A 26,649-nucleotide genomic window follows, 5' to 3' on the forward strand; every position below is an offset into this window, starting at 1 on the left:
CCTCGCTCCTAATGATATACAGTACAGACCAAAAGTTTCGACACACCTTCTTATTCAAAGAGTTTTCTTTATTTTCATGACTATGAAGGCATCAAAACTATGAATTAACACATGTGGAATTATATACATAACAAACAAGTGTGAAACAACTGAAAATTTGTCATATTCTAGGTTCTTCAAAGTAGCCACCTTTTGCTTTGATTACTGCTTTGCACACTCTTGGCATTCCCTTGATGAGATTCAAGAGGTAGTCCCCTGAAATGGTCTTCCAACAGTCTTGAAGGAGTTCCCAGAGATGCTTAGCACTTGTTGGCCCTTTTGCCTTCACTCTGCGGTCCAGCTCACCCCAAACCATCTCGATTGAGTTCAGGTCCGGTGACTGTGGAGGCCAGGTCATCTGGCGCAGCACCCCATCACTCTCCTTCATGGTCAAATAGCCCTTACTTTAAAAGTTTTCCCAATTTTTCGGCTGACTGACTGACCTTCATTTCTTAAAGTAATGATGGCCACTCGTTTTTCTTTACTTAGCTGCTTTTTTCTTGCCATAATACAAATTCTAACACTCTATTCAGTAGGACTATCAGCTGTGTATCCACTTGACTTCTCCTCAACGCCACTGATGGTCCCAACACCATTTATAAGGCAAGAAATCCCACTTATTAAACCTGACAGGGCACACCTGTGAAGTGAAAACCATTTCAGGGGACTACTTCTTGAAGCTCATCAAGAGAATGCCAAGAGTGTGCAAAGCAGTAATCAAAGCAAAAGGTGGCTACTTTGAAGAACCTAGAATATGACATATTTTCAGTTGTTTCACACTAGTTTGTTATGTATATAATTCCACATGTGTTAATTCATAGTTTTGATGCCTTCAGTGTGAATCTACAATTTTCATAGTCATGAAAATAAAGAAAACTCTTTGAATGAGAAGGTGTTTCCAAACTTTTGGTCTGAACTGTAGAGGGTGAGCTCAGCAGCAGGCCATAATGTTTTATAGGGTCACCAGCAGGCCCTCACCATATTGTTTTTGAGTGTCACCAGCAGGCCCACAACCATAATGTTTTAGAGGGTCAGCTTATCAGCATACCCTCACCCCTACATTTTTAGATCGTCAGCTCAGCAGCAGGCCCTCACCCACAACATTGTTTGGATGGTCAGCTCAGCAGCAGGCCCTCGCCCATAAGGTTTCAGTTGGTCAGCTCAGGAGCAGGCCCTCACCTACAAATTTTTTTAGATGGTCAGCTCGGCAGCAGGCCCTCACCCACAAAATATTTTAGATGGTCAGCTCAGCAGCAGGCCCTCGCCCACAACATTTTTTAGATGGTCAGCTGACCAGCAGGCCCTTGCCCACAAATTTTTTTAGATGGTCATCTCGGCAGCAATAAAGGGTATATTGGAGTGCCGGTTCCTTGAAATTTTTTACAGCCCTTTCCCTTAGTGCATAGGTTTTATGAGTGTAGGAGTCCCACTACCTGAACAATTGTACCACAATGTGAATAAGGCCCTCCTTTATGTGATGTACAGGTTGTATCGGAGTGCCTCTACCTTGTAATTTTTGGCAGCATTTGCACTTTATATACAAGTAAATATACAGGAAAGAAAATTTCCCCCCAAAAATTTCCTCTAAAATCGATTTTATCTTCGGTTTGGTTCATATAATTGTCAGTCTGTAAAAGTGGTGTACTACTCGGACACCATCGTTCCTTGCAGCGACCTGGGAGTCCAAGATGCATCCAGACATCCTCCTCATGCTGTTCTCGAACCATTTCAGTGGTGTTTCCATAAATTTCTGACCTTTTCCTATGAACCAGAGACCCTCCCCAGGGGTGCCTGGTTTAATGCTCGGGTTCTCCTATTGACTTCCATTGTGCTCTACCGAGCACTTGAACATCCCGAGGTGTTCTACTCGAGCACCCCAGCACCCGAGCACTTTGTTGCTCGACCAACTCTACTGTTCACTTATCCTCCCTTCTGACCACTTCCTAGACTTCTGTGGGGGGTAATGTAAGCTGATTATTCATAGAGACGGCCGCCCGTTTTGGTCTCAAAATATGGAATTGGCTGAAAACTAAGATGTACCTGTAAGGTTATTTTAGCAATGAGGGGAGCTGATAATAGAATTTTCTCTAAAAAGATTTACTGTATGGACAAAAGGATCACACATTACAACTGCAGCAGCTTTAATGACATCCCATTCTAAATTCATAGGCATCTTTATAGATAGCGTTAAGCCAGTTGAAGCCAAATGAATTGACTTCAATCCGAATTTCAGGAAAAATTTGATTTGCCACAAAGCCGAATCACCTCATGCTTTATGGTAACATGCTGAAGTCATTAGATGAGGCCCACAAAATTTGTCAGTAGGGACAACTGCGATATAAAAGATGTAATTCCCCGGCATACTCTCTCTTCTTCCAGTGACGCTTGCAGGCGTACTCTCTTCTTTTCCAATGATGTTTGCAGTCAGGCTGACTCTGTTTCTTGATCTGCTTGCCTTAGCATTAGTTGCATCATTTGTGCGGTCTCAGCTTCTGTATGGACGAGAGCAGCGATTTATTTTATTGACGACTTGCTAGAACAGCTTGCTCGTGACCTGGTCCTGAATGATGATGCCCGGCTAGTGGACACTGTGTGCCTGTTTGCTGGCTGATTAATGTCTCTGTGCGGACTCAATCTATGTAGAAATAAATTCAGCGTGGTCTGGATTGTGCTGCACTTGCTGGAGGCTGCACTCTCACTTGTGACTGTATGACAGCCGCTGCAATCTTGTACGCAGGACCGCATGAGTGATGGCAGCTCCGTATAGTCAGATCCACTATCGCCTCTGGTGACTAGTATCTGTTTTACTGTTCTGTCTTCATACACGTTCACACAGTGTGCAGTCTGACATTCAGCATAAACTATTCCTGTCTTCCAAATGAGAGGACTGTTCTTTGCAGTCTAACTTGTTTATTGGTCAACAGGTCGTACTCTCTGCGCGGTGCGTGTGAGTGAGAGATTGTACAAGTGTGATTGATTGATTATATACGATTGATTGATTGGAAAAACAGGATTGTCTGGTAAAACTACAAGAATACAAATAACATGTATAAGAATTAAAGGGAACCTGTCATCATCTTTATGCTGCCCATACAAACCACAGAATAAAGTAGAGATAGGTGAGTTGATTTCAGCGGTTCTGTCATTTAAGTTAAAAGTAAGTGGTTGCCAAGAACTAACATCACAATTATTGCAGACTAACCCTGGAAAAGAGTCATGACCACCTGAGAAGAGCCATGGTCATTTAGGAATTCTTGCTCTCCCTGCCCACTTGCTGATGATTGACAGGCTTCTACCTAATTTTCTCCCTTTCTCTCTAGGAGAGAACTGAAAATCATCAGAAGATGGGCGGGGAGAGCAGGAGATTATAAATACCCATGACTCTTCTTAGGTAAATTTGACTCTTTTCAAGGCCTGTGCTGCAATGATTATGATGCCAGTTCTCAGCAACCACTTACTTTTAGCTTATGAGTGACACACCGCTGAAATCAGCATTTCTGTCACTACTTTATGCTGCTCTCAGTGAGGTCAGCATCCAGTTGATGACAGGTTCCCTTTACGCATGGATAGCATGTACTATAACATTTGCATTGACAGTGAAAGCACATGTTAAAATTGCTGCCTATACATAGGATTACATTTCTAACTAACAGTAATAACAACTCCCTGAGTAACAATTACAACTAACTGAACAGCTCTGCATAACATGATGTCCCTGAAACAAAGGTAGATCTCTCACCAGATATGATTTTACAAGGATGGTGGATATTGAGAAGATGACATGCATAGAACAGCTCTGAACTGGGTCCTGGAGACTTGAGACTATTCTTTCCCAGAATGCTTTGCACTCCCACAATGCAGTCCACCACTCACAATACAATAGTCTTTGTAACAAGAAAAACAAAGTGTATTAAAACTTAACACCGCTAGATGGTGCTATAACCACACTAAACACTTCATAAATACCAAGACTGAGGCAGACGTGATCTGTAATGATTCTCTAACCCATCTGGGCAGAACATTGGTAATAGTGTCACCCATAGCTACGGTATTGGTGGTCGGGGCAGAGCCAGTGGCAGACTGGGCAAAGCAGAGGAGAAGGGCCAAAGAGCCCACTATGATTTCTCTCGGTCTAATAAAAGTGACTGGGAAGGGGGGGATTTGGATTGGCTGTGAAGACTCCAATTACCTTTATGTTTTGGACATGACCTGGGATAAGGGTGCTGAGAAGAAGGCAACATCAGAGGAGGAGGGCGGCAGAAATAAAGAACAGAGCCCATGTACCTCCCAAAGAACAGTCAGGGCCATGTCTGTTTCAGGATTTGGTGATGCTGCTGACGCAGAGGTTGGGTTAGGCCTAAAATGTACCAGAGCTAAGCCCAGCTCGGCTGTCTCTATCCCTGCGTGAGTATCTCCCATTTGGCAGTTGTTGTCAACTATAACGGAAGACAAATGCATTGCCCTGTTGCAAGCTATGCAAGAACAAAATAAGATGTGTTCAGTCAAACAGAAATGTAGTCACCACAGCTCTATTGAACCACATGAAGCAGGATTACCCCATTTATATTGAATAGGATTTAAATGCCTGGGAACCAAGTCTTGTTTTCTGCAGGTGGAGACTTTCTATCAAAGCTACGGCATAACAATCCAGTTAGTGATCATGAAGACACTACCAATGGTTATAATTCTGTTTTTTTCTTAAGTATCGATCACACTCAAAGTCAGCTAGAATACAATTATCTACTATAAACCATCTGAATCTCCACACCCCCTCCCTGTTTACTTTACTATATTACTATTTAGAGACTCATCTATTGGAGACCAAATACTCATTGAAGTCCAAGGGTTAAAACAAGACCCTGAACAGGAAAGGAGCATTCTATAAGAAAAATATGTCCTCCTGTTTGGCTCTCTCTTTTTACACAGAATCAGGTCCATTTCAATTCAATAAATGGTTATTCTGTGATGTAGTCCTAACCAGGGTCTGACTGGTTCACCAGAGTACTAGAGGATGCTCCGGAGGGAGGGGGGATTACTCTCTGAAGCTATACTGGGCCCAAAAGTTCCAGTAGAAAAATACTGTTTGAAGCTACACAAATCACTGAAGTATAGCTTATATGCTGATTAGTGATGATCGAGCACCAAACTATTCAGGTGTTCGGCCCGAACACATTGCTATATTCGTGTGCTCGGCGAGGCAGCCGAGTATAATGCAAGTCAAAGGGCGACAACCAGGCACCCCCTGCTCTAAAGAGGGGAGGGTGACTGGTCCATTGGAAAAGGTCAGAAAATGACAGAAACACCCCCTAAATGGATCGGGAACACCATGGGGACGATGTCTGGATGCATCTTGGACTCTCAGGTCGCTGCTGGGAACCATGTTGTCTGATTTGTATGCCACTTTTACAGACTGACAAAAATACGCACAAAACCCCCCAAAAAATCAATTTTACATGAAAAATTGTTCGGAAACATTCTTTATGTATATTCAATTGTATATAAAGTGCAAGTGCTGGAAAAAATGACAAGCAAGAGGCACTCCGATACAGCCTGTATATCACATAAAGGAGGGCCTCATTCACATTGTGGTACAATTGTTCAGGTAGTGGGACTCCTACACTCATAAAGCCTATGCACTAAGTGAAAGGGCTGCCAAAAATTACAAGGAATCGGCATTCCAAAACAACCTTTCTTACACATAAAGGAGGGCATTATACACACCCTTGAAAAATTATGATTGATGGCCTGCTGGTGACCCTCAAAAACATTTGGAGCAAGGGCCTGCTAATCTGACCAACTAAAACCTTAGGGGCGAGGGCCTGCTGCCATATTGGTGACTCTAAATAACCTCAGGGAGATTGCACATCCCCGTGACGGCGACGATCCATTTGGATGTCTGCCCTATGAACTTTCAATGTTTTTTTCTGCGCCTACCATGGTGATCATGGGTAACGGGGAATCAGGGTTCGATGCCGGAGAGGAAGCTTGAGAAAGGGATACCACATCCAAGAGAGGTCAAAGGCTTAAATCTGATTGGCTGTTGTTGCCCAGCCCCTTTTTTTTCCTAATTGTGAACCACCCAGAGAGGGTGGGTCAAGTTATTAAAGCAGAAACATCCAAGGAAGGCAGCAGGCGAGCAGCAATTACCCACTCCCGACTCGGGGAGGTAGTGACAATAAATAACAATACAGGACACTTTAGATGCCCTGTTATTGGAATGAGTAATAAAAAATTACAGGGAATGTCACTGCAGTATTTTGGATGAGCAAACGTTGTACAGAAGAGGCCCTGCTGCCACTTTGTTGACTCTAGATAACTTCTGCCTGATCGCACGTTCCCGTGATGTCCACGATCCATTTGAATATCTTCCCTATTAGGGTTGAGCGAACCCGAACTGTAAAGTTCGGGTTCGTTCCGAACTTTAGGATTTTTTGACCCCGGACCAAACCCGAATTTTTCAGTAAAAGTTCAGATTCGAGCTCGGTGTTCGGCGATTTATTGACACTTTTTGAAAGCCAATCTAAAAGCGTTTTTTTACTCTTGTTCCCTTAGAAGCCATCATAGCCATGCCTACTAATGGCATGGCTGTGATTGGCCAGTGCAGCATGTGACCCAGCCTCTATATAAGCTGGAGTCACGTAGCGCCGCTGTGCTTTGTGTAGGGTGTTGTGGAAATTTTATTAGGATGTGTTTTTAATATATTGTGTATTGTCATCATGTCTCTCAGTGTCAGGGTAAACCATTGGAGTGGATATCTTCCTGTGTATGTGGAGACACAGCTGCCGGGCGCAGAGGTCTCCATCGGTGAATGGTCCAATGTGCTATGCACTGGGCTGTGGGCCGGGGGAGGCTGATGTGTTCAGCAGAGCAGTGTTTTCTTTGCTGATGTATGGACGCCGGCTAGGGCCCCCGCGCAAGACGCAGATTTATTGGTTTGGTGTGAATGCATTTGTTAAAGGAACAATATATGAAAGGAACGTGCGTTTGTTGTCTCTAGTGCGCCTGATCAGCCGCTGGAAATAATGACGTTGTCCTGTAAATAAACATGCATCAGAATCATAGTAACTTTATTTGGCATTGATCACTGAGCGAGGCTGGATAAAGTTAACTCCAGTGGTAATGGGAGGTTATAGTATACATGTGTTTGTTAGCTGGCTATGTTATTTAAAATGCTTGTCTTCCTATGTCATCACTTCCTGTATGTCATCACTTCCTGTATGTCATCACTTCCTGCATCCTTGTTACATGAAGTAAGTGGTCGGGTGACGGGCCGGCCCCTTTTCTATTGTTATACCTTTTGTGAGTAAGAAATAAAAGTATACAGACTGGGCAGGAGCAGAGGAGTGCTCAGCAGAAACTCAACATGAAAACACCTTTGTCTGACTGCGGTTGAGAGATTTACCTTTCCTCACACAAAGTCTGATGAGAGCGGATTTCTACTACAAATATTTCTATTACAGATGGCGAGCTAGGAAGGATCCAACAGATTTTTTTCTCTGCACAGCAGGTAAAGAGGAGAGAATAGTAAACTGTAATTTTGTCTGCTGCGTCAGAGAGGAAATTTCTGCTTGGCGAAAGAACGTTTTCGCTCTATTTGTGTAAGGACGAGGTAAGTGCTTTTCCGTTGTGTCGTTTTTGGTGGATCTGAGTTGATTGTACAGAGATTGTGATGTGTGTGCTGAGCAGTACAGGGTATTGTGTTTTTTGTTGTAACTTCTTAACTTTTATATTACTGTGATTTTGTAAGAGGCGATTTTATAGAGGTTTATAGAGGCAGCAATTTGTTTTAGTGTTTGTACATTAGAGACAGCATTTAGAGAGGATTTTTATATTGTTAGCCTGTAAATCACCCGCAGAGTGGAGGTTTGCTCTGGTTTAGGGGGTGGGGAAGTATAGAAACTGTTTTGTTTAATTTGGATTTTCTATTGCTGGATTTTGTAGACACTATCTTGTCTTCCTTTGAGTGTCAAGCCATGTGGTTTTGTCGGCCATCTTGTCTTCCTTTGTGTCAAGCCATGTGGTTTTGTCGGCCATCTTTGATTTCCTTTGTGTTGAGAACATGTGTCTTTGGCAGACATCTTGATTAGTTTGGTGCTGCAGGTTTTAACAAGGAATTCATTTTAGTTTGAGCTCGTTCACTTTAAGTTTTGGTGTCTATGGAAAGCGATTTGGTTGTTTTTGGCTCAAATGGCAGTTTTGTCCAGAATTGTTATCTTGCCTTTTTGTAACCTTTTTGCAACTTTCTATGTACAGTTTGATTTTGTTTTGGCAAGTTTTGTGCTGGATATCTGTTGAGTGTTCAGTTATGGTATAGCTCAGTGACCAGTCTGATACAGGAATCATTGTGTGAACATTAGTGGCAGTTTAGCGGTGAAAAAGTCCTATAGTTGATGATTCTGCTCAATGTTTGTACAGGGTGGGCCATTTATATGGATACACCTTAATAAAATGGGAATGGTTGGTGATATTAACTTCCTGTTTGTGGCACATTAGTATATGTGAGGGGGGAAACTTTGTAAGATGGGTGGTGACCATGGCGGCCATTTTGAAGTCGGCCATTTTGAATCCAACTTTTGTTTTTTCAATAGGAAGAGGGTCATGTGACACATCAAACTTATTGGAAATTTCACAAGAAAAACAATGGTGTGCTTGGTTTTAACGTAACTTTATTCTTTCATGAGTTATTTACAAGTTTCTGACCACTTACAAAATGTGTTCAATGTGCTGCCCATTGTGTTGGATTGTCAATGCAACCCCTTTCTCCCACTCTTCACACACTGATAGCAACACTACAGGAGAAATGCTAGCACAGGCTTCCAGTATCCGTAGTTTCAGGTACTGCACATCTCGTATCATCTGAAGGCAATCGTCTATGCTGTGAAGATACGAGATGTGCAGCACCTGAAACTACGGATACTGGAAGCCTGTGCTAGCATTTCTCCTGCGGTGTTGCTATCAGTGTGTGAAGAGTGGGAGAAGAGGGTTGCATTGACAATCCAACACAATGGGCAGCACATTGAACACATTTTATAAGTGGTCAGAAACTTGTAAATAACTCATGAAAAAATAAAGTTACGTTAAAACCAAGCACACCATTGTTTTTCTTGTGAAATTCCCAATAAGTTTGATGTGTCACATGACCCTCTTCGTATTGAAAAAACAAAAGTTGGATTCAAAATGTCCGACTTCAAAATGGCCGCCCTGGTCAACACCCATCTTGAAAAGTTTTCCCCCTTACATATACTAATGTGCCACAAACAGGAAGTTAATATCATCAACCATTCCCATTTTGTTAAGGTGTATCCATATAAATGGCCCACCCTGTATATCTGTGGCTGTTTCACTGAATTGTAGAATTGTTTGGCATAGTTAATACGGGTACTACAGTGTAGAAAGGAGGTGCTTGTAGTTCTGTGCCAAAAGTATTGGGACAACTCCTAGAATTAGGTACCAGTGTTTTTTTTTTTTTGTAGCAACCATTGTGTAATGGAAAGTATTTTTAAAGAAGTTGCAAAGTTGAAGGCAGACATTCTTCAAGCTATGCAGGGATCTTCTGATCCATAGCTGCAGGCCCAGAATTGAGTAGCAAACCTGATCGGTACCAGAAAATGGTGCAAAAGGAAAGGCAAGTATGCTCTGATTTTTGCTGATGGGTGGATAGCAGATAAATATCAGGAGTCTTGTAGGCTGAAGCTGAGTTTGGAAGGAAAAGTGGAAGATTTAAAAGTGGAAATTGTTAAATTGAGAACTTTTGTCCAGAAGGCAGCTAAAGCTAGCACTGAGTATGAATGTACTTTGAGGTGTAATACTGAGCTACGCAATAAGAATGAATGTTTATCTGAAAGTCTGACGCATGCACAGGGTGCTGTAAGGAAATTGTCTGCTCTCTGCAGGAGGACAGAAGTTAAACATTCTCAGTGCTTAGTGCAGCCAGAGTCAGTGAAACAACCGTTAGAGAGTAATAGAGTGATGGGTTTGAAGGGCGGACTGGCACACTCAATATCTGGGATTCAGTGAAGGAAAAAGATGAGAGGCGGGGATAATCAGTGTATTAAGAACTAATTTATTCACCTAAATAGGCATTTACGGATAAAATGCCAGGGGTAGCAATAAGGGTGGGTATACACTTGAGTAATAATAAATATACCGTATAAAAATCGTATAAAAATTGTACAGAAGTCGTACAGAATAGTACGAAAATGTTGCAAAAATAGTACAAAATTCCGGATATAGATAGCCTTATAGTAGTCCAAAAAATGTGTAGTATTAGTAGTATAAATTAGTACATAATGTCAATAGCGGTTGCTGCATCCAAACTAGGTCGATGCGTTTAGATAGCAAGGATTAATGCATAAGATCACAGGTGGTGAGAGTTTGTAAAAAAGTTAGTAAAAAAGGTTATGTGGCAGGCAGGTCAGGTGTACAGGTTTCCGGTGGCGTCCCACCCAAAAGCCTTGCTCTGCCTGCTGTTACCTTTGGTGCCTTTGCAGTGTCCCGTCAGTGCTGCCGATCCTTGTCTGTGCGCTGTAGGTAGGTTCTCCTTGTATCCGGCTTGTGGGCAGAGTGCACAATGGACTCTGACGCCCCACGTGGTCTTGGCGTCTCATGTGATGTGTGATCGGCGTACCACGTGGTCTGAGATGAACGGCGTCCCACGTGATTCAGGACCGTCGTGAGTGAATCCTGTAGTGAGGGATATGCCGGCTGGAAAGATGATAGGGAAGCGCTTCCTAATGGTGGTCGGTGTCCTCTGTAAGCGGGTCTTTCACCAGACGCGTTTCAGAGTCTTAGCTGACTCCTTCCTCAGTGGTGACCCGCTAGTTGGATTGGCGCCCTTTTTATCCCCCTCCTTTAATTAAAGGTTTATCTCTTTCATTTGGTCCCATGTGTCTTCAATTAAGTGAATAAGTGGTTGTTAACTATCTCGATGCTGAACCAATTTCAAATGAGAGAGATGGCATGTGAAAGTCCATTTGGGGGTGGGGCAAATGTGATGTTTGGACGAGTGGTGTTTCTTATGTGTAGAGTAAATGAAATGAATGGGTAATGTGGTGATATATATTGGAATAAGTAATATGGTGATATATATTAAAGGTGATATATGTTAAAGGCGAAGGTCCATTTGGGGGGTGGGGCAAATGTGATATTGGGACGGGTGGTGTTTCTTGTGAGCATAGTAAATAAGTAGGTAATATGGTGATATAATTAAATAGGTAATATGGTGATATAAATTAAAGGTAATATATATTAAAATATATTGACGGTGAGTTAGGGTATATCTTGTGTGATGCATAGAGGAGTTGATGGGTACACAAAATGTGATTGGGTATAGAGACACAAAGATACATGTAGATGTACGGGTTTATGGTGTATACAGGGGTATGCATTGTGTATATTGTGATATATATGGAGGATGCATTGGGCACATGCTGGACATGTACAAGTCTGTGTTTGATAAATTGCTGGAATGGGGGTGGGGGTTCAAAAGCCGAGGGGAGGTCGGAGTGCTGGTAAACAGGCGGACTACGACTTCCCATCAGCCCAGAACACCCGTCCCAGGTTGCAGAGTTGTTTATAAGAATCCAAATAATTCTAATTCAGCATTTAGGCCTTCAAGGAGGAATGTGTCTAGTTCAAAAATGAATCTAGATTCTATGCAGGACATTTTTGCGATATGGTCGCCTCCTCTCCAGTCTCTCTCTATTTTTCTATTGCTGCAAAAGAAAGACCACTAGGGTCTTGGTTGTGTTGTGTTTTGAAGTGGCTAGATAGGGAGTGTTGGTCGTGTCCTTTCTTGATATTGTTGATGTGTTCTGAGATCCTTTTTTTAAGTGTTCTTTGTAGGTCCCTGACTTTGACTAGGCTTTTCTCTATTTTGTAGGTAGGGTATTGTTTGATCTTGAATTGTTCACTTAATTTGTTGGCTTCTTGTTCGAATTGAGGATCATGTGTACAGTTGCGTTTTAACCGTCTGAATTGGCCAGTAGGGATATTGAGAAGCCATCTTGGTAGGTGGCAGCTGGAAAACAAAATATAGCTGTTTTTTTGTCGTTGGTTTTTGGTAAGTGCTACAAGTGAGTCTGTTGTCCTGTGTTTTAATGTGTAGATCTAGGAACTCTATTTGTGTTTTACTAGTGTTGGATGAAAAACGTAAATTTTATGTGTTATCATTGATTTGTTTGAGGAACTTATATTTATATATATATATATATATATAGAAAAGGAAAATAGTGGCGGCACCGGAAAAAACACAAAGAGGGTGCTAAGTCCAGGGATGTAGCAGCTTACCCCGTCAATAAGAGATGAAAAACGGACAGCACTCCAGATAAAAGATAGTGGTGTTTATTCACCCATGTGGATGGCAACGTTTCAGCTCATACAAGAGCATACAAGAGCTTGAAAAAGGCTCTTGTATGAGCTGAAACGTTGCCATCCACATGGGTGAATAAACACCACTATCTTTTATCTGGAGTGCTGTCCGTTTTTCATCTCCTATATATATATATATATATATATATATATATGTGTATATACATGTGTGCATATATGTGTATATATGTGTGTGTGTCTGTGTATACATGCATGTATGTATATATATATATATGTTTGTGCGTGTATATAAATATATCTATATACACTCAACTAAAGAATTATTAGGAACACCATACTAATACGGTGTTGGACCCCCTTTTGCCTTCAGAACTGCCTTAATTCTACGTGGCATTGATTCAACAAGGTGCTGATAGCATTCTTTAGAAATGATGGCCCATATTGATAGGATAGCATCTTGCAGTTGATGGAGATTTGAGGGATGCACATCCAGGGCACGAAGCTCCCGTTCCACCACATCCCAAAGATGCTCTATAGGGTTGTAGCCTCTACCCGGTGGGGTCTTCTGCTGCTGTAGCCCATCCGCCTCAAGGTTGTGCGTGTTGTGGCTTCACAAATGCTTTGCTGCATACCTCGGTTGTAACAAGTGGTTATTTCAGTCAACGTTGCTCTTCTATCAGCTTGAATCAGTCGACCCATTCTCCTCTGACCTCTAGCATCCACAAGGCATTTTTGCCCACAGGACGGCCGCATACTGGATGTTTTTCCCTTTTCACACCATTCTTTGTAAACCCTAGAAATGGTTGTGCGTGAAAATCCTAGTAACTGAGCAGATTGTGAAATACTCAGACCGGCCCGTCTGACACCAACAACCATGCCACGCTCAAAATTGCTTAAATCACCTTTCTTTCCCATTCTGACATTCAGTTTGGAGTTCAGGAGATTGTCTTGACCAGGACCTTCCCCCTAAATGCATTGAAGCAACTGCCATGTGATTGGTTGACTAGATAATTGCATTAATGAGAAATAGAACAGGTGTTCCTAATAATTCTTTAGGTGAGTGTATATATATATATATGTTATTATTTATATTATAATATAACTTGTAATATATTTTTATATTTGCAAAAAATGCATTGCTAGTTATCAATAATATCAGTTTTTACATTTCTATAAAGTCATGCATTGCGATTGGTAGTGGAACTATGTATATACACAATATACTGCTGCACTGGATATAAATATAACATAAAACACTTCTGAGGACTTAAGCTTATATTAGCAAATCGAATGTTAGTCAGTTCCTGTAAAGAGTCTTTGTTCTGCTAAAGAAAGTACTGTATGCACTACTCCCTTTTTTTTCTTGGAGAGCAATAGATACCTGAATATATACATGTAATTACAAACATATAATATATATATATATATAGATACATGTATACACAGACACACACACATATATACACATATATGCATACATGTATGTTCTGCTTCTGTTGTATAACACTAGTCAGACAGCTTAACAATAATTCAGAAGTCAAGAAACGTGAGACATCAGATCTGTATGTATTCTTTTTTCTGAATAACTTTGTAAAACTACAATATAAACATAAACAAAACCTATGTGTCAGTACATTACACATAATACAGCAGCCTCACTCCATCAGTGAGAGTACTCACAGACATTTCCATCATAAGTCCAGGAATAGATCAAGAGCTCCTCTGCATGCAGCCTGCTAGATCCAGGAGCAGTCATGAAATGGAGGAAATACAGTTCCAGGTTAAAGGTTACTGCCTTTGACTCTGAGAAAAATACACTTCCTGTAAAGTTCTGGCAAAGTAGAAACTAACTTTGACCACTAGATGGCAGCAACGTCAAACATAACATTTCAGTATAATCTTTACAGCACATTACATACATTTATTATGCACAAAATGGGCAGAACACTCCCTGTCTGGCATAATTTATTATGTGGACAATGGAGATGAAAGACGGGGCACTCACCAAGGTCTGGAATTCTTGTTAAGGCTTTATTGCTTACTTGAAGGCATGCTGCGCAGGCTGGGGAGCGGGATGGCCACGGTGCGCTTCGGCGGTGGCGGCCGTTTCGCGCAGGGATCGCGCTTCTTCAGACCGCCTATGACGTACAGGCGCACGAACGTACCTTTAAAGGGAAGCCGTCAGTTATCACCATGGTGATCACAGACGCTCCCCAGGTGTGCAGCTGCAGGAAACAGAGAGAGAGGAAAATGGCAACGTTAACAAGCACATACATAGTTGCAAATACAGCAAAAACATAGAAACATTCTATCTAACCTTTGGGCGACAATTTCCAGAGACCAGACATCATTGATAACGGGAGGATACAAGGCTGACAATGTATATAGAAACACAATATATAAAAGGCACATGATTAACTGAAATGAACCATGGATGCACCCCACGGATGAGGGATACCACCAAAAGAAGGCAGGCAACCCCCCCTCTCAGAAGGGGTGCATACATGGAAACACCTATACTGTGCAAAACAAAAACAAAAACAAAAGCAAAAAGTGAGAAAGGGAATAACCAAAAAACCAAACTCCTTGGTGGCCAGTTGGCCCCCCCTCCCTCACCTGTAGTTAACTCTTTGTTGTCCAGTGCGTCCCCCCCCCTGTAGTTAACTCTTTGTTGTCCAGTGCGGCCGGCCCCCCTCCCTCCCCTGTAGTTAACTCGTTGGTGGCCAGTGGGCCCTCCCCCCTCCCTCCCCCTCTTAATTAAAATCTCCCCCCCTATCATTGGTGGCAGCGGAGAGTACCGTTTTTCGATACTGTATTAACATTCAGCCACTATAGGAACATAGCTAATAAATACACTCTGTATCCACTACATTATATATCTGTATACTGTACACCGCTCTATTATATATCTGTATGCACTAGACCGCAAAAAATCCGGTACAATGTATCACCAGGTGTTATCCAAATCTAATCCACTTGTATCACAGATGTAAAGACATAATGGAGCAGTGTATACATATACAGTTGTGTTCAAAATTATTCAACCCCCAATGCTGTAAAGGGTTTTAGGGAATTTAGTGTACATTTGTAATTGTGTTCAGAATGAAATCTTACAAGGACTTTTTAAAGAACCAAATGCAACTAAAATGACATTAATTGTTTTTGTAATACAGTATTAAATGTTTTTTTTGTGATTTCTTCATTGACACAATTATTCAACCCCTTAAAGACTACCACTCTTAAGAACAGAGGTTCATTCAAGTGTTTTCGATCAGGTATTGAAAACACCTGTGGATGTCAAGGAGCAGCAATCAAGCATAATAAGCACCAATTAGGCAGATTTAAAAGGACTGTGATACTCAGCTCCTTCTAGACATTTACTGGTGTGTTTACAAACATGGTGAAGTCAAGAGAATGGTCCAGGAAGACAAGAGAAGAGGTGATTTCTCTTCACAGGAAGGGCAATGGCTATAAGAAGATTGCAAAGATGTTAAACATACCAAGAGACACCATAGGAAGCATCATTCGCAAATTCAAGGCAAAGGGCACTGTTGAAACGCTACCTGGTCGTGGTAGAAAGAAGATGCTGACTTCGACTTCTGTGCGCTACCTGAAGCGCAAAGTGGAGAAAAGTCCCCGTGTGACTGCTGAGGAACTGAAAAAAGATTTGTCAGATGTGGGTACTGAAGTTTCAGCTCAGACAATAAGGTGCACACTGCGTAATGAAGGCCTCCATGCCAGAACTCCCAGGCGCACCCCCTTGCTGTCTCCAAAGAATAAGAAGAGTCGACTGCAGTATGCCAAAAGTCATGTGGACAAACCACAAAAAGTTTTGGGATAGTGTTCTGTGGACTGATGAAACAAAATTAGAACTGTTTGGGCCCATGGATCAATGCTATGTTTGGAGGAGGAAGAACAAGGCCTATGAAGAAAAGAACACCTTGCCTACTGTGAAGCATGGCGGGGGGTCAATCATGCTTTGGGGCTGTTTTGCTTCTACAGGTACAGGGAAGCTTCAGCGTGTGCAAGGTACCATGAATTCTCTTCAGTACCAGGAGATATTGGATGAAAATGTGATGCAGTCCGTCACAAACCTGAGGCTTGGGAGACGTTGGACCTTTCAACAGGACAATGATCCCAAGCATACCTCCAATCCACTAGAGCATGGTTGCAGATTAAAGGCTGGAACATTTTGAAGTGGCCATCGCAGTCACCAGACTTAAATCAAATTGAGAACCTCTGGTGGGACTTAAAGAAAGCAGTTGCAGCGCGAAAGCCTAAGAATGTGACTGAACTGGAGGCTTTTGCCCATGAAGAATGGGCGAAGATACCCGTAGATCGCTGCAAGACACTTGTGTCAAGCTATGCTTCACGTTTAAAAGCTGTTATAACTGGAAAAGGATGTTGTACTAAGTACTAAGATTGAATGTCCCTTGGGGGTTGAATAAAACTGATAATGATGTGAGCACAGAAAATACATTTGTGGCTATTTCATTATAAATGTTATGTTTAGGGATGAGCGAACCCAAACTGTATAGTTCGGGTTCGTACCGAATTTTGGGGGTGTCCGTGACACGGACCCGAACCCGAACATTTTCGTAAAAGTCCGGGTTCGGTGTTCGGCGCTTTCTTGGCGCTTTTTGAAAGGCTGCAAAGCAGCCAATCAACAAGCGTCATACTACTTGCCACAAGAGGCCATCACAGCCTTGCCTACTATTGGCATGGCTGTGATTGGCCAGTGCAGCATGTGACCCAGCCTCTATATAAGCTTAGGTCACGTAGCGCTGCACGTCACTCTGCTGATTCAAGCATAGGGAGAGGTTGCAGCTGCGACGTTAGGGCGAGATTAGGCAGATTAACTCCTCCAAAAGACTTCATTCTGTGATCGATCTGCAGCTGTAGATCATTGAAGTGCTAATATCGACTTGCTCACTTTTTTGAGGCTGCCCAGAGCGTTTTTAGATCACTTTTTTCTGGGGTGATCGGCGGCCATTTTGTGACTTGTGGTGCGCCAGCACAAGCTATCACCAAGTGTATTTAACCATCAATAGTGTGGTTATTTTGTGCTATATCCTACATCAGCTGCAGGCTGAGCCTGTGTCACCGAAGTGCATTTAACCATCAACAGTCTGGTTATTTTTTGGCCATATACTACATCAGGTGCAGGCTGAGCCTGTGTCACCCAAGTGCATTTAACCATCAATAGTGTGGTTATTTTTTGGCCATATACTACATCAGGGGCAAGTTGAGCCTGTCACCCAGCGCCTAAAAAATAGACCTGACATTTCTATTCAACAAAATTTGTACTGTTTTAGCTGGTCAAGTTATTTGTAGTGACCGTAAAAGCACATTTTTTGTTCTGGGTTAAAAAACTATTCCCAAATTTGCCATTCTCAAAATAACTTGTTTCTGGTATATGAGGCCTACTTGAAATCTATCCCAAAAAGGATATCTTACATTGAAGGTGCTGATAGTGTCATTCAGAAAAACCTAAGACACACGATACCGTGCAGATAGAAGTCTAATTCTGTGATTAAACCTATACCTGTCACACAGCGCAAAAAAAAAAACAGGCCTCACATTTCTATTCAACCAAATCTGTACTGTTTTAGCTGGTCAAGTTATTTGTAGTGACCGTAAAAGCACACTTTTTGTTCTGGGTTGAAAAACTATTCCCAAATTTGCCATTCTCAAAATTGTGGTGAACGGGAACAATGAGGAAAACATCTAATAAGGGACGCGGACGTGGACATGGTCGTGGTGGTGTTAGTGGACCCTCTGGTGCTGGGAGAGGACGTGGCCGTTCTGCCACAGCCACACATCCTAGTGTACCAACTACCTCAGGTCCCAGTAGCCGCCAGAATTTACAGGGATATTTGGTGGGGCCCAATGCCGTTCTAAGGATGGTAAGGCCTGAGCAGGTACAGGCATTAGTCAATTGGGTGGCCGACAGTGCATCCAGCACGTTCACATTATCTCCCACCCAGTCTTCTGCAGAAAGCGCACAGATGGCGCATGAAAACCAAGCCCATCAGTCTGTCACATCACCCCCATGCATATCAGGGAAACTGTCTGAGCCTCAAGTTATGCAGCAGTCTCTTATGCTGTTTGAAGACTCTGCTGCTAGGGTTTCCCAAGGGCATCCACCTAGCCCTTCCCCAGGGGTGGAAGAGATAGAATGCACTAACGCACAACCACTTATTTTTCCTGATGATGAGGACATGGGAATACCACCTCAGCACGTCTCTGATGATGACGAAACACAGGTGCCAACTGCTGCGTCTTTCTGCAGTGTGCAGACTGAACAGGAGGTCAGGGATCAAGACTGGGTGGAAGACGATGCAGGGGACGATGAGGCCCTAGTCCCCACATGGAATGAAGGTCGTGCCACTGACTTTCACAGTTCGGAGGAAGAGGCAGTGGTGAGACCGAGCCAACAGCGTAGCAAAAGAGGGAGCAGTGGGCAAAATCAGAACACCCGCTGCCAAGAGACTCCGCCTGCTACTGACCGCCGCCATCTGGGACCGAGCACCCCAAAGGCAGCTTCAAGGAGTTCCCTGGCATGGCACTTCTTCAAACAATGTGCTGACGACAAGACCCGAGTGGTTTGCACGCTGTGCCATCAGAGCCTGAAGCGAGGCATTAACGTTCTGAACCTTAGCACAACCTGCATGACCAGGCACCTGCATGCAAAGCATGAACTGCAGTGGAGTAAACACCTTAAAAACAAGGAAGTCACTCAGGCTCCCCCTGCTACCTCTTCTGCTGCTGCCGCCTCGGCCTCTTCTGCTGCTGCCGCCGCCTCGGCCTCTTCTGCTGCTGCTGCCGCTGCCTCGGCCTCTTCTTCTGCCTCTGGAGGAACGTTGGCACCTGCCGCACAGCAAACATGGGATGTACCACCAACACCACCACCTGCGTCACCAAGCATCTCGACCATGTCACACGGCAGCGTTCAGCTCTCCATCTCACAAACTTTTGAGAGAAAGCGTAAATTCCCACCTAGCCACCCTCGATCCCTGGCCCTGAATGCCAGCATTTCTAAACTACTGGCCTATGAAATGCTGTCATTTAGGCTGGTGGACACACACAGCTTCAAACAGCTCATGTCACTTGTTGTCCCACAGTATGTTGTTCCCAGCCGTCACTACTTCTCCAAGAGAGCCGTGCCTTCCCTGCACAAACAAGTGTCCGATAAAATCAAGTGTGCACTGCGCAACGCCATCTGTGGCAAGGTCCACCTAACCACAGATACGTGGACCAGTAGGCACGGCCAGGGACGCTATATCTCCCTAACTGCACACTGGGTAAATGTAGTGGCGGCTGGGCCCCAGGCGGAGAGCTGTTTGGCGCACGTCCTTCCGCCGCCAAGGATCGCAGGGCAACATTCTTTGCCTCCTGTCTCCTCCTACTCAGCTTCATCCTCCTCTTCTTCCACCTGCTCATCCAGTCAGCCACACACCTTCACCACCAACTTCAGCACAGCCCGGGGTAAACGTCAGCAGGCCATTCTGAAACTCATATGTTTGGGGGACAGGCCCCACACCGCACAGGAGTTGTGGCGGGGTATAGAACAACAGACCGACCTGGTGGTGTGCGATAATGGGCGAAATCTCGTTGCAGCTCTGGGACTAGCCGGTTTGACGCACATCCCTTGCCTGGCGCATGTGCTGAATTTGGTGGTGCAGAAGTTCATTCGCAACTACCCCGACATGTCAGAGCTGCTGCATAAAGTGCGGGCCGTCTGTTCGCGCTTCCGGCGTTCACACCCTGCCGCTGCTCGCCTGTCTGCACTACAGCGTAACTTCGGCCTTCCCGCTCACCGCCTCATATGCGACGTACCCACCAGGTGGAACTCCACCTTGCATATGCTGGACAGACTGTGCGAGCAGCAGCAGGCCATAGTGGAGTTTCAGCTGCAGCACGCACGGGTCAGTCGCACTGCGGATCAGACCCACTTCACCACCAATGACTGGGCCTCCATGCGAGACCTTTGTGCCCTGTTGCGTTGTTTCGAGTACTCCACCAACATGGCCAGTGGCGATGACGCCGTTATCAGCGTTACAATACCACTTCTATGTCTCCTTGAGAAAACACTTAGGGCGATGATGGAAGAGGAGGTGGCCCAGGAGGAAGAGGAGGAAGAGGGGTCATTTTTAGCACTTTCAGGCCAGTCTCTTCGGAGTGACTCAGAGGGAGGTTTTTTGCAACACCAGAGGCCAGGTACAAATGTGGCCAGACAGGGCCCACTACTGGAAGACGAGGAGGACGAGGATGAGGAGGAGGATGAAGCATTTTCACAGCGGGGTGGCACCCAAAGCAGCTGGGGCCCATCACTGGTGCGTGGCTGGGGGGAAACTCAGGACGATGACGATACGCCTCCCACAGAGGACAGCTTGTCCTTACCTCTGGGCAGCCTGGCACACATAAGCGACTACATGCTGCAGTGCCTGCGCAACGACAGCAGAGTTGCCCACATTTTAACGTGTGCGGACTACTGGGTTGCCACCCTGCTGGATCCCCGGTACAAAGACAATGTGCCCACCTTACTTCCTACACTGGAGCGTGATAGGAAGATGCGCGAGTACAAGCGCACGTTGGTAGACGCGCTACTGAGAGCATTCCCAAATGTCACAGGGGAACCAGTGGAAGGCGAAGGCTGAGGAGGAGCAAGAGGTCGCCAACGCAGCTGTGTCACGGCCAGCTCCTCTGAGGGCAGGGTTAGCATGGCAGAGATGTGGAAAAGTTTTGTCAACACGCCACAGCTAACTGCACCACCACCTGATACGGAACGTGTTAGCAGGAGGCAACATTTCACTAACATGGTGAAACAGTACCTGTGCACACCCCTCCACGTACTGACTGATGGTTCGGCCCCATTCAACTTCTGGCTCTCCAAATTGTCCACGTGGCCAGAGCTAGCCTTTTATGCCTTGGAGGTGCTGGCCTGCCCGGCGGCCAGCGTTTTGTCTGAACGTGTATTCAGCACGGCAGGGGGCGTCATTACAGACAAACGCAGCCGCCTGTCTACAGCCAATGTGGACAAGCTGACGTTCATAAAAATGAACCAGGCATGGATCCCACAGGACCTGTCCATCCCTTGTGCAGATTAGATATTAACTACCTCCCCTTAACAATATATTATTCTACTCCAGGGCACTTCCTCATTCAATACTATTTTTAATTTCATTTTACCATTATATTGCGGGGCAACCCAAAGTTGAATGAACCTCTCCTCTGTCTGGGTGCCGGGGCCTATATGTGTGACAGTGGCCTGTTTTAGTGGTGAGTGACGTGAAGCCTGATTCTCTGCTATGACATGAAGACTTATTCTGTGCTGACATGAAGCCAGATTCTCTGTTACGCGACCTCTCTCCTCTGCCTGGGTGCCTGGGCCTAAATATGTGACAGTGGCCTGTTCCAGTGGTGGGTGACGTGAAGCCTGATTCTCTGCTATGACATGAAGACAGATTCTGCGCTGACATAAGGCCAGATTCTCTGTTACGGGACCTCTCTCCTCAGCCTGGGTGCCTGGGCCTAAATGTGTGACAGTGGCCTGTTCCAGTGGTGGGTGACGTGAAGCCTGATTCTCTGCTATGACATGAAGACAGATTCTGCGCTGACATAAGGCCAGATTCTCTGTTACGGGACCTCTGTCCTCTGCCTGGGTGCCTGGGCCTAAATGTGTGACAGTGGCCTGTTCCAGTGGTGGGTGACGTGAAGCCTGATTCTCTGCAATGACATGAAGACAGATTCTGCGCTGACATAAGGCCAGATTCTCTCTTACGGGACCTCTCTCCTCTGCCTGGGTGCCTGGGCCTAAATGTGTGACAGTGGCCTGTTCCAGTGGTGGGTGACGTGAAGCCTGATTCTCTGCTATGACATGAAGACAGATTCTGCGCTGACATAAGGCCAGATTCTCTGTTACGGGACCTCTCTCCTCTGCCTGGGTGCCTGGGCCTAAATGTGTGACAGTGGCCTGTTCCAGTGGTGGGTGACGTGAAGCCTGATTCTCTGCTATGACATGAAGACAGATTCTGCGCTGACATAAGGCCAGATTCTCTGTTACGGGACCTCTCTCCTCTGCCTGGGTGCCCGGGCCTAAATGTGTGACAGTGGCTTGTTCCAGTGGTGGGTGACGTGAAGCCTGATTCTCTGCTATGACATGAAGACAGATTCTGCGCTGACATAAGGCCAGATTCTCTGTTACGGGACCTCTCTCCTCTGCCTGGGTGCCTGGGCCTAAATATGTGACAGTGGCCTGTTCCAGTGGTGGGTGACGTGAAGCCTGATTCTCTGCTATGACATGAAGACAGATTCTGCGCTGACATAAGGCCAGATTCTCTGTTACGGGATCTCTCTCCTCTGCCTGGGGTCCTGGGCCTAAATATGTGACAGTGGCCTGTTCCAGTGGTAGGTGACGTGAAGCCTGATTCTCTGCTATGACATGAAGACAGATTCTGCGCTGACATAAGGCCAGATTCTCTGTTACGGGACCTCTCTCCTCTGCCTGGGTGCCTGGGCCTAAATATGTGACAGTGGCCTGTTCCAGTGGTGGGTGACGTGAAGCCTGATTCTCTGCTATGACATGAAGACAGATTCTGCGCTGACATAAGGCCAGATTCTCTGTTACGGGACCTCTCTCCTCTGCCTGGGTGCCTGGGCCTAAATATGTGACAGTGGCCTGTTCCAGTGGTGGGTGACGTGAAGCCTGATTCTCTGCTATGACATGAAGACAGATTCTGCGCTGACATAAGGCCAGATTCTCTGTTACGGGACCTCTCTCCTCTGCCTGGGTGCCTGGGCCTAAATGTGTGACAGTGGCCTGTTTCAGTGGTGGGTGACGTGAAGCCTGATTCTCTGCTATGACATGAAGACAGATTCTGCGCTGACATAAGGCTAGATTCTCTGTTACGGGACCTCTCTCCTCTGCCTGGGTGCCTGGGCCTAAATGTGTGACAGTGGCCTGTTCCAGTGGTGGGTGACGTGAAGCCTGATTCTCTGCTATGACATGAAGACAGATTCTGCGCTGAAATAAGGCCAGATTCTCTGTTACGGGACCTCTCTCCTCTGCCTGGGTGCCTGGGCCTAAATATGTGACAGTGGCCTGTTCCAGTGGTGGGTGACGTGAAGCCTGATTTTCTGCTATGACATGAAGACAGATTCTGCGCTGACATAAGGCCAGATTCTCTGTTACGGGACCTCTCTCCTCTGTCTGGGTGCCGGTGCCTAAATATGTGACAGTGGCCTGTTCCAGTGGTGGGTGACATGAAGCCTGATTCTCTGCTATGACATGAAGACAGATTCTGCGCTGACATAAGGCCAGATTCTCTCTTACGGGACCTCTCTCCTCTGCCTGGGTGCCTGGGCCTAAATGTGTGACAGTGGCCTGTTCCAGTGGTGGGTGACGTGAAGCCTGATTCTCTGCTATGACATAAAGACAGATTCTGCGCTGACATAATGCCAGATTCTCTGTTACGGGACCTCTCTCCTCTGCCTGGGTGCCTGGGCCTAAATGTGTGACAGTGGCCTGTTCCAGTGGTGGGTGACGTGAAGCCTGATTCTCTGCTATGACATGAAGACTTATTCTGTGCTGACATGAAGCCAGATTCTCTGTTACCCGACCTCTCTCCTCTGCCTGGGCATAAATATGTGACAGTGGCCTGTTCTAGTGGTGGGTGACGTGAAGCCAGATTCTCTGCTATGACATGAAGACAGATTCTGCGATGACATAAGGCCAGATTCTCTGTTAAGGGACCTCTCTCCTCTGCCTGGGTGCCTGGGCCTAAATGAGTGACAGTGGCCTGTTCCAGTGGTGGGTGACGTGAAGCCTGATTCTCTGCTATGACATGAAGACAGATTCTGCACTGACATAAGGCCAGATTATCTGTTACGGGCCTCTCTCCTCTGCCTGGGTGCCTGGGCCTAAATGTGTGACAGTGGCCTGTTCCAGTGGTGGGTGACGTGAAGCCTGATTCTCTGCTATGACATGAAGACAGATTCTGCACTGACATAAGGCCAGATTATCTGTTACGGGACCTCTCTCCTCTGCCTAGGTGCCTGGGCCTAAATGTGTGACAGTGGCCTGTTCCAGTGGTGGGTGATGTGAAGCCTGATTCTCTGCTATGACATGAAGACAGATTCTGCGCTGACATAAGGCCAGATTCTCTGTTACGGGACCTCACTCCTCTGCCTGGGTGCCTGGGCCTAAATGTGTGACAGTGGCCTGTTCCAGTGGTGGGTGACGTGTAGCCTGATTCTCTGCTATGACATGAAGACAGATTCTGCACTGACATAAGGCCAGATTATCTGTTACGGGACCTCTCTCCTCTGCCTGGGTGCCTGGGCCTAAATGTGTGACAGTGGCCTGTTCCAGTGGTGGGTGATGTGAAGCCTGATTCTCTGCTATGACATGAAGACAGATTCTGCGCTGACATAAGGCCAGATTCTCTGTTACGGGACCTCTCTCCTCTGCCTGGGTGCCTGGGCCTAAATGTGTGACAGTGGCCTGTTCCAGTGGTAGGTGACGTGAAGCCTGATTCTCTGCTATGACATGAAGACAGATTCTGCGCTGACATAAGGCCAGATTCTCTGTTACGGGACCTCACTCCTCTACCTGGGTGCCTGGGCCTAAATGTGTGACAGTGGCCTGTTCCAGTGGTGGGTGACGTGAAGCCTGATTCTCTGCTATGACATGAAGACTTATTCTGTGCTGACATGAAGCCAGATTCTCTGTTACGCGACCTCTCTCCTCTGCCTGGGTGCCTGGGCCTAAATATGTGACAGTGGCCTGTTCTAGTGGTGGGTGACGTGAAGCCTGATTCTCTGCTATGACATGAAGACAGATTCTGCGCTGTCATAAGGCCAAATTCTCTGTTACGGGACCTCTCTCCTCTGCCTGGGTGCCTGGGCCTAAATATGTGACAGTGGCCTGTTCCAGTGGTGGGTGACGTGAAGCCTGATTCTCTGCTATGACATGAAGACAGATTCTGCGCTGACATAAGGCCAGATTCTCTGTTATGGGACCTCTCTCCTCTGCCTGGGTTCCTGGGCCTAAATGTGTGACAGTGGCCTGTTCCAGTGGTGGGTGATGTGAAGCCTGATTCTCTGCTATGACATGAAGACAGATTCTGTGCTGACATAAGGCCAGATTCTCTGTTACGGGACCTCTCTCCTCTGCCTAGGTGCCTGGGCCTAAATGTGTGACAGTGGCCTGTTCCAGTGGTGGGTGACGTGAAGCCTTATTATCTGCTATGACATGAAGACAGATTCTGCGCTGACATAAGGCCAGATTCTCTGTTACGGGACCTCTCTCCTCTGCCTGGGTGTCTGGGCCTAAATTTGTGACAGTGGCTTGTTCCAGTGGTGGGTGACGTGAAGCCTGATTCTCTGCTATGACATGAAGACAGATTCTGTGCTGACATAAGGCCAGATTCTCTGTTACGGGACTTCTCTCCTCTGCCTGGGTGCCTGGGCTTAATGTGTGACAGTGGCCTGTTCCAGTGGTGGGTGACGTGAAGCCTGATTCTCTGCTATGACATGAAGACAGATTCTGCGCTGACATAAGGCCAGATTCTCTGTTACGGGACCTCTCTCCTCTGCCTGGGTGCCTGGGCCTAAATATGTGACAGTGGCCTGTTCCAGTGGTGGGTGACGTGAAGCCTGATTCTCTGCTATGACATGAAGACTTATTCTGTGCTGACATGAAGCCAGATTCTCTGTTACGGGACCTCTCTCCTCTGCCTGGGTGCCTGGGCCTAAATATGTGACAGTGGCCTGTTCTAGTGGTGGGTGACGTGAAGCCTGATTCTCTGCTATGACATGAAGACAGATTCTGTGCTGACATAAGGCCAGATTCTCTGTTACGGGACCTCTCTCCTCTGCCTGGGTGCCTGGGCCTAAATGTGTGACAGTGGCCTGTTCCAGTGGTGGGTGACGTGAAGCCTGATTCTCTGCTATGACATAAAGACAGATTCTGCGCTGACATAAGACCAGATTCTCTGTTACGGGACCTCTCTCCTCTGCCTGGGTGCCTGGGCCTAAATGTGTGACAGTGGCCTGTTCCAGTGGTGGGTGACGTGAAGCCTGATTCTCTGCTATGACATGAAGACTTATTCTGTGCTGACAAGAAGCCAGATTCTCTGTTACCCGACCTCTCTCCTCTGCCTGGGCATAAATATGTGACAGTGGCCTGTTCTAGTGGTGGGTGACGTGAAGCCAGATTCTCTGCTATGACATGAAGACAGATTCTGCGATGACATAAGGCCAGATTCTCTGTTACGG

This window comes from Bufo bufo, chromosome 1, assembly GCF_905171765.1.
Source record: "Bufo bufo chromosome 1, aBufBuf1.1, whole genome shotgun sequence".
Lineage (NCBI taxonomy): Eukaryota > Metazoa > Chordata > Amphibia > Anura > Bufonidae > Bufo > Bufo bufo.